This window comes from Sorghum bicolor, chromosome 9 (assembly GCF_000003195.3).
Source record: "Sorghum bicolor cultivar BTx623 chromosome 9, Sorghum_bicolor_NCBIv3, whole genome shotgun sequence".
NCBI lineage: Eukaryota > Viridiplantae > Streptophyta > Magnoliopsida > Poales > Poaceae > Sorghum > Sorghum bicolor.
This window is the reverse complement of record NC_012878.2, coordinates 36,524,241-36,534,328: the sequence shown is the minus strand read 5'-3', so window position 1 is coordinate 36,534,328 and position 10,088 is coordinate 36,524,241.

The following is a 10,088-nucleotide window of genomic DNA, read 5'->3' as shown; positions in this document are numbered from 1 at the left end:
TTTTAATATTCTAATATAATATAAGTATAAAGATAGGTAGAAATACTTAGCGAGATAAATAGGGGTGCTCTCCCCCAAGCTGAATTTTGACGTAATTTCTCTTGATGTAGCTAGCAGGTGGCAGAGGTGTATTTGAAAGTCAGCAGCATTCTGACAGCGATTAGAATGTCCTCCGTCTGCTAGTCTTCTTGATTCTTAAATTCTGTGGAGCTCAAATAGACAACAAAGCTTGTGGAACTAATTAAGTGTTAGCATAAATATCTAGCCTTCATCACGTTGAGCTTCCTCAATAAATATTACTCCCTGTTTTTATATTTTTATTTTATAAAGTAGAAAAGAAATATTTATTTTATTTTTATGCCACCACAGTAAAGGTACTTATGGGTTTAATACCACTCGTACACTCACATGGGGCTTAGTATTTTTTTAACATTTTTATTTTCTTTTCAAGATAGCATGATTAACTAATAATCTATTTAAGAAAAGTAAATAATTAAATAGAAAAGGGAATGCAGAAAGGATAAATATGGATACTACCAATCTTACCTTTTGGCGAGGGTTCAATGTTTTAAGTCTTATTGTCAAGACTTCTCATCGTGTTCATTCTTCAGGTGCGTCATTTGATTCAGGTGCGGACCTTGACGTCTGCACCTTTTAATACGGTGTCACCCATGTTCTTCGTTTGCCCAGCAGTTCGAAGTGCGGCTCGTAGTGTACCTGCTCATAGAGACAAGGCATAGATCAAGTGCATGGGCCCTGTTGGTGGAAAACACCAACAGAACCAAAAGTGTATTTGTTCTTCTCTAACCTTAAGCATAGTGAGCAAGACAAGTTGATGGATCATAAGTTCATGAGTGTAGCACTTATAACATTTGTCAGATCAGATCGCTCAACCTTATGGAAAGATAATCTATCTATGTATATGTCGTTTCTTTATATCTCTCAATGATTGAATGTGTAATATTTTAGCTCATATGATTAGGAGTGTGGGATCATGGAGGTAGTACTAAGAACAAGGATTAAAGGACTAAACATGTTGAATCAGTTGGGTTGGTTAAACTAGAGTTGTAAATCATACACGTTTGTCTCTTTTATTTATATGAACGCCAGAACCAAGGAGAAGCTTATAAAAGAGATAGTCAAGTACCTTAAGATGTTACCTTGCTCGAAGAGTGATGGTACAGTATCATCTTGTGCAAGCTTTCCTTTCTTAGCGGTTGTGCGTCGTGTTTGTGGCACCCTCCATGGATCATCTCTCTATGGTGATTGAGCTATGTCCTTCTTGTGCAAATTGTTAAACTTCATGTGTCACTCTCTTCGTCTCTGATGTGAGTTTATCTCAGGACTTCCCAAATTGATATTGAAAGTTTTTCTGCAGGGGTTAGTCCGACAAAATATACAAATATCTACTCAAGCGGTTTTTTTTTGGTTCAATAACCAAACTAGACTCCATGTCTAATCAGATTAAGGAAGGCTATTTAACCTAAGCACCATGCTTAATTTAAATGCCAATGGAAGTATGGCGAGTACTTCCAAACCAACACTTGCTAGTAAATAGACAAAGGTAGCGTAACAGCGTTTATAGAGATCTACTCAAGTGGAGATGAAGTAGTGTGATTAGTATTTAACAAATTGAGCATGTCTCAAAGGTAGGGACAACCAGCATAGCAACATGGCAAAGGATGTTTTTATGTAAAGTACTCCCCCAAGCTTGAATTTTGCAAAATTCAAGTTTGGATGAATTTAATTCAATGTTGTATGATGATTGGTTGGACATACCTTGTGCTTGTCATTCATCCGATCTTCTTGCTCCAATCTTAGAAAGGTTAGTGACAAGAATACCCGAAGGAATATTTTTTTTAATTATCCTTATATGCTCAATACACAAGGTAATGTTGCAAATAATTAAAGGCTCATGTTATGATCTGATCAATGCTTATTTTAAGACACTAAGCTTGTCCTTGGGAAACCATCAGTTTATGTTGGCGAAGTGGTTTCCCCTCCGACACCAACCTATATCTAGATCGACTCAACGAGATCTGCAATATTTATTATAGACATATGCATCGACAACCGCCCTTTTAAAGTTTTTATAAATAGAAAAGAAGAGGGGGTTGGAGATCTCAAGTGTGGTGATGTCGGAGAGACCAATAGATTGGGAAGATGTTGCATATGAGCATGGAGTAGACGAAGTGGCTATGAAATAAATTCCATGCTCATTAATGTTATCTTCGTCTCTAATCTGAATGTTCGGAGTTTCTCCTGGGTCTCACCTATGTCCTCTTCTGTAGTTGGATGAATCTCATCTTCAAAGGGAGTCAAGAACTCACCATTTGAAATTGAGCCAAAGTCAGAACCTATTAAGGCTTCTTCCTTATCCATCCATTCTACACATTCTAGCCATTTAGAACTTGTGATCAAAATAGGGGAGGTGTTAGAATTTTCTATATGGCTTAGCTCTCCTTCTATGGCATCACTTGACATGCCATCCTTATGGTCTTCATGACTCCTATGGTTTGGTCGTCTTGGTGAATTGCTAGGATCATCATGAGACTGAAAAGAAGAGGGATAAGAGGGATCTCTAAGGTCAAGGATGGATTTAGAACTTGTGAACATGGAAGGGGAGTAGATAGAATTGTCTATATGGCTTAGCTCTCCTTCACTTGATATGTCATCCTCGACTTCTTCGTGATAGGAACCAGGACATTCTCTAAGAGAAACATTATTGCAATGATTTGAATTATCCTTGCTTGAAGGTCTCTTATAGAACCAGAAGTCTAAACCATCAGCATCTAAAAGATTTAAGGTCGGAATTCCTTCCTCCCTTGGAGAATTTTGGGGTATTGATGGTTTAGGATCGATAGCTAAAGTTTGGGATTGAAGTGGTTGTGATCTGGCTATCGAAACTTCTTCTTCTTGTCTAGGAACTGGTTCTTTCTCTTTCTCAGGGATATAAAAGCTAGGAGACTTTCCGCTCATTAAATCAATCAAATTCCAAGCTTCACTAGCGGATAGGTGGTGGAAAGATCCTCCAGAGGCCGCATGAAGGGTTTGCTTATTTTTCCTACTAAGGCCCTCAAAAAAGTGAATTAGAAGAACTTCTTCTGGAATAGAAAGTTTTGGGCCAGTGAGAGTAAGGTTAATAAAGCGGTCCCATGATTTGCCAAGATATTCTTCTTCCAGTTGTCTAAAAGAAAGAATCTCACGCCGAAGTTCCACCACTTTGGAGATTGGAAAATATTTAGAAAGAAAACTACTATATAACTCCTTCCAATCTCCATGAACACTCCCTACTTTGAGTTTATACCAATGTCTAGCTTTTCCCGTTAAAGAGAACGGAAAGAGCTTCCATTTAAGGGTCTCATCGGACATGCCTTCTATGTGAAGGAGGTCACAGATTCGATAAAACTCTCTTAGGTGTGTGTATGGGTTTTCCTCACCTTCTCCTGAGGAAGGTTGTTTTTGAATAAATTCTATGTATTCGGGGTCTATCTCAAAACTAGATGCTATGATATGCTTTGAAGATTTTGGTGGTTCGAGATGTGTGCCCATAGGTCTATGAAATTCATAGATAGACATGTTTAAATTCATAATAGACCAGAGATCAAGGATTAGATAAGAAGAAAGAATAGTAGAGATGAGGCAAAGGATAAAAGGAAAATATTTATTTATTTATTTATTTTTTATAAAATGATTAAACTAGTTCGTAGTCAACTCAGCAACCGTTTCCCCGGCAACGGCGCCAAAAATGCTTGTTGACACTTGCTAACACCACTTGAATACTAGGTTGTCATCCCCAGCATGGCACTAGAGTGTACTATGGTATTTATACGCACACAGATAATCCGTGTGGCAGAACCCACTAAGTGTTTGGGCCCACCGGCACCTGCCATTGTCCTAAGGACCTCTGACGGTGATGCCGGGAGTCCTCCCACTTCAGAAGTCCGATGAGCATTGCTGGGCGCTCATTCCACTGCTACCTGTGGCGTACCAAGCTGGCTTGTCCTGACCACTGGTAATGGTCAAACAACGAGAACTGTTTCTTCTCGCCCTTACAGGATAGCAAGTGGCCACCTTAACACCAGGATCATTCGTTGCGAAGATAAAGCAGTAACTCAACGACACAAGACCAAAATAATATTTCAGAGTGAAACAGCGGAAGTATTACATAACTTAATTTACAAAAGGAGTTTTTCCAAATAGTAGAGTGTTATTACAAGCCTGGTCCAGCGGAGCAACTGAAACTTTAGTATAGACAGAACAAATTTACAGACCCTGCCCATGGGTCACGCTCACTCTTCTTCGTCGTCAACCTCGACGACGGTCACACAACAGGGTCCGAAACAAGTCGGCTCCTGTGCTTCACCTGCAACAGGGGTATTGAAACCCTGAGTACGGGAGTACTCAACAAGACTTACCCGATGGGAAAAAAAGAGAACTTAGGGATGCAGGCTTAGGGTAGACAAGGGGTGGCTGAGCAAGGAGCCAAAGTGTTTTGCGTAAAAAGCTTACTAGTAGTGCATCCTTATTTTCAAGTTTTACCCACGAATTCCTCCCTCGCAGAGGCCGAGGAGTTCGAGGACAGTCTAACTGGTTGTTCCTCACAGACGAATCTGTGAGTTCCTAGTCCTATCATAAAGTATTATTTATCGATGGCCATAGCTTCATGTCGCTATGAGTCCGGGAATTGGGATCCGAACCTCATGGGACATTTTCCCCTTTCTCATGTTATCATTCAGTTGCATATTTAACTACGATGAGGGTCGAAGGAATTGAGTCTCCCAATCGGGGAGCAACGACGATTCGAATCGCTTAGCAATCCAGCTGGAGTTCCTAACCACCCGACATATGTAGAACCAAATCTTGCATATATCAACCCAAATCAAGCTCTCCCCAAATTTGACCAGGTTCGCGGCACCCGAGAGCACAGTACTCCACCATCCTACAGCCGATCTAGATGTTTTCCGGTCATCTCAGATCCGTAAGGTGGGTACACACTACTCTCGCCATCTTTCCACTCCCAGTGCGCGAGTAGCTGTTCGCGTCGAGGGATCACAAGACTGGGCTTACCGAGGGCAAGCGGTTAGTACTATAAATTCTCAACCCAGCAGGCCATCAACGGAACGGTCCTTAATCGACACTGTCGGAGACACTACTTTAAGACTCCATTCTTAGAGCAAGTCCACCGACCGGTCTCAAATTGAAACATCATTGATCATAAGTGTATCCCACAACAACCCTTCAAACTTTCTTGTTTGAAAACCTATCTAGTAGCAGGGCTAAGCATCGCTACGCAGTTTTAAAATAAAACAGGTGTCAAGGACAGGATAACAGATGTCAAGGTAGTAAATGCAGCAAGTAGGTTAACCCAATTCTCAACTACCTAATGCAGCATTTTCAATTCATAAGTGATAAAAGATTTAAAATATCCAAGGAGGGGTTAATGCATCCGGGGCTTGCCTTGGTTGCAGGGCAGAGAGGGACCCTCGGAGACTTCCCAAGTCTCGGATCCTACTTCTTCGAATGGAGCACCGACCTCGGGGTTCGGTTCAACGGGCGCTCCTTCGGTCACGGACACTATACGCAAAATGATGAATGCTTATGATATGCGTATGGCAGTTATGCAAGATGGACCGAATTAAGTACGATTTGCCTTTTTAATGCAATACAGAATTGTCACTAAATAAAGTTGTTTAACAATTTACTGTTTTTACCCAAGAGATTGCATCAGTAAATTAAAACTCCTTTTAATTCCTAATTATCCTGAATTAACTAATTATTAATCCTATTTACCTTAATCAATTCTTAATTAACTACTAATGACAGTAATTAAGCATTAAAGCTAAACAATAATTAAGTGCCAAGGTCATTAGGGTTAATGACCTCAGGTCATCACACAATCCCAAAATCACTCAACCCTAATTATGAGGATTTAATTAATCACTATCTACTTATTTTGGAATTATTATTTAAGTGCTAAATAAGGGTTTATTAATATTTTAAACAAACATTATCCAAATGCCACCAAATTTTGGGTGGAGCCAGGGAATAATATCCAGAGGCTCCCCACAATTTTTGGTGATTTTTGGACACCGCAATAAATTACTAAAATTCATCAAAGTTTTATTTGCTAATTAAAAGAGCCAATTTTTTTATATCCTTGCAAACCATTAGAAAGCAGAACCTAGTATTTTTCTTGGATCCTACATATTTCAGAGAGTTTGTACAAAAATTCTCATTATTTTTGGATCAGCACAGAATTCACCATTCAAATTCAAACATTAAGCACTTTTAAACAAAAAGAAAAAAAAGAAAAGGGCACTGTGCCACGCTGGCGGCCCGCTGGGATCCGGCCCAAGTTGGCCCGAGAGTGCTCTCCCGCGCGGACCGCGCGCGCGCTCTCTTTTACGCGGCCACTGACGGGCGGGTCCCGCCCGTCAGAGGCGTCTTCAACCTCCCACCACCGCTCCGGTGAGCTCCGGCTCCGCGCCGGTGAGCTCCCGGCCTGCGCGGCGGGGTGGGTTAGCATCTCCGGTGTCTCACGCAACCTCTAGGACACACGAGACCACCTCTACTCCCTCCTACCCTCCCTGTCCACGCTCATGGCGGATGGCCGCCGCGGCCGAGCCAACGTCGGCCGCTTCAGGCGAGTAGAGCGTGAAGTAAGCGGCGCAACAGCACCAGAAGCTCACCGTGACTTCAACGAAGCAAGAAACAGCAGCGGGGAGGCGCGGGGTGAAGCTGGCCACGGTGAAGTGCTCCCGGCGGCGCTTTGGCCGGAGTTGGAAGGAAATGGCTCGGTAGAGGGCGCGGGTGGGTTATAGCTTGTGCGTGGGGGTGCAACCGGTGGCGGAGCTCAAGGCGGAGTCGCTGGGGTGCTCAAATCGCGTGGAAAGGCAACGGAGAGGACGAATTTTTGCGGCGGATGGTGGTGGTCGGCGGTGAGGTTCAAAGGAAGAAAAAGAAACACTCCGGCCGTCCGAGGCTTTATCCAAGCGGCGGAACAGGGGATGTGGATGAGGCCGTCTGCGCGAAGCACAGCAGCAAGCAGCTGCGTGGCCAGCTGCATGGCGTCGCGCGCGGAGGCGGCTCTGCCGCGGCGGCAGAGCACCCCCCCTGCCAAACACTGTAGCAGGCCACATCCATTCAGTTTGTCTTTTTGCGAAATCCGACCAAAATTTGAACTAAAGTCAAATTTCCACCAAAACAAAAGTTGTGCCAAATTTTGTAAGCTACAAATCATATTTAGGTGTCCCAAGCTGATTCTCAAAGGAAAAAGGTTAATTTTGCCAGGCAGTTTGAAAATCAACTCAATTCAAAGGAAATTCAAATTTTTGAATTGGGGCAAATCATGATTTCCAAAATTACTTTTGATTTGGCATAACAACTTGAAAAACTCCCAACATGAAAGTTGCTCAAATTTTTGTGCTCTACAACTTTCATGTTGACCACTTTTCAAAATTCCAAATGGATTTTGAATTGGGGGTTTAAGTTGGAAAAGGGGACACTTTTCGGAAATCTGTATTTTCAAAATTACTTTGAATCTTGTATTGAAACCTCAAAAACTCAAAACACCAAAGTTGTACATCTTGCCAAGAGCTACAACTTTTCTTTTGAACTCAACCTCAAATTTTGCTTAGTTTTTGACTTATGCAAAAGGGGACAAATCTAGGATCCAGAAATCAGGGTTTTCCCCCCCTTAGCTTTTCGGAAAAAAATTCCACCCTAGGGTTTTTAGCAACCACACAAGCATCAACATCCCACATAAACACACTCTACCTCCCTAAGCTCAAGCAATAAAAATAAACTTGTTTTAAGTTGATGCATACTAATGTACTTTAACAAATATGATTTGCAATGCTCGTGATGACATGATCCATTTTTAGTAACCGTAACATCAGGGATGTTACACACACATCATCTAAGAGTTCTATTGGGTGCGTATAAATTGATTTCTAGGCATATGGTATGTTACATGAAAACCGTGCACCTATCTTACATCAAGATTAGCACTATCTCCAAACAGACCGAACCGAGCTTCCACATCAGCCTCTTCACCTAGGAGTATCATCGGGTGCTTCCACAATGGTGTCTGAGCTTATGGTGCATTAGGCGCAAACCGTGTACCTATCTTGTATAGATACTAACATTGTCTCCAAAAGGACCGAAGCGAGATTCTATATGACTCACATTATCTAGGAGTTCTATCAGGTGCGTCGAAATTGATTTCCGAGCATATGGAACGTTCCAAGCAAACCGTGCACCTATCTTACATCAAGATTAACACTATATCCAAATCGAGCTTCTACTTGAGCCCCTCTACCTAGGAGTAACATCACGTGCGTCCAAAACGGTTTCTTAGCCTATGGTGCATTAGGCATACCTATCTTGCACCGAAACTAACACTATCTCCAAAGAGACCGAAGTGAGATTCTATATGACACACGTCATCTAGGAGTTCTATTGGGTGCTTCCAAATAGATTTCTAAGGTACATTCCATGCAATTCATGCACCTATCTTTCATCAAGATTAGCACTATCTCCAAACCGAGCTTCCACTTGAGCCCCTTTACCTAGGAGTACCATCGCGTGCGCCCTAAATGTTTTCTTAGCCTCTAGCGCATTAGGTGCAAACCGTGCACCTATCTTCACCAAAACTAACACTATCTCCAAATAGACCGAAGTGAGATTCCATATGACATATGTCATTAAGAGTTCTATTAGTTGTGTCTAAATTAATTTCTGAGCATATGGTATGTTCCATGCAAACCAAGCACTTATCATGCATCAAAATTAGCACTATCTCCAAGCAGACCAAACCGAGCTTCCACTTGAGCCTCTTCACCTAGGAGTCTCATCGGGTGCTTCCACAATGGTTTCTGAGCCTATGGTGCATTAGGCGCAAACTGTGCACCTATCTTGCATCAAAACTAACACTGATTCCAAACAGACCGAAGCGAGATTCCATATGACACACATCAACTAGGAGTTCTATCAGTTGCGTACAAATTGATTTATGAGAATATGGTACATTCCATGCAAACCGTACACCTATCTTGCATCAAGATTAGCACTATCTCCAAATAGACAGAACTGAGCTTTCACTTGAGCCTCTTCACCTAGGAGTACCATTGGAAACTTCTACAATAGTTTCTGAGCCTATGGTGCACTAGGCACAAACCACGCACCTATCTTGCACCGAAACTAATACTATCTCCAACTGGACCGAACCGAGATTCCATATGACAGACTTCATCTATTAGTTCCATTAGGTGCATCTAGCTGTTCCATTGGGTGTGTCCAAATTGATTTCTGAGCATATGGTACGTTCCATGCAAACCGTGCGTCTATCTTGCATCAAGATTAGAACTATCTCTAAACAGACTGAACCAAGCTTCCACGTGAGCCTCTTCACCAAGGAGTACCACCAGGTGTGTCCAAAATGGTTTCTTAGACTATGGTGCATTATGTGCAACCGTGCACCTATCTTGCACTGAAACTAACATTGTCTCTAAATAGACCAAGTGAGATCCATATGACCCACATCATCTAAGAGTTCTATTGGGTTCGTACAAATTGATTTCTAAGGATATGGTATGTTCCATGTAAACCGTGCACCTATCTTACATCAAGATTAGCACTATCTCCAGACAGACTAAACCAAGCTTCCACATCATCCTCTTCACCTAGGAGTATCATCCGATGCTTCCACAATGGTTTCTGAGCCTATGGTGCATTAGGCGCAAACTGTGCACCTATCTTGCACCGAAACTAACACTATCTCCAAAGAGATCAAACTGTGATTCTATATGATACATGTCATCTAGGAGTTCCATCGGGTGCCTCCAAATAGATTTCTAAGCATATGCTACGTTCCATGCAATTCGTGCACCTATCATGCATCAAGATTAGCACTATCTCCAAACCAAGCTTCCACTTGAGCCCCTTTACCTATGAGTACCATCGCGTGCGTCCAAAATGGTTTCTTAGTCTATGGTGCATTAGGCACAAACTGTGTACCTATCTTGCACCAAAACAAACTGTCTCCAAATAGACCAAAGCAAGATTCCATATGACACTTGTCATCT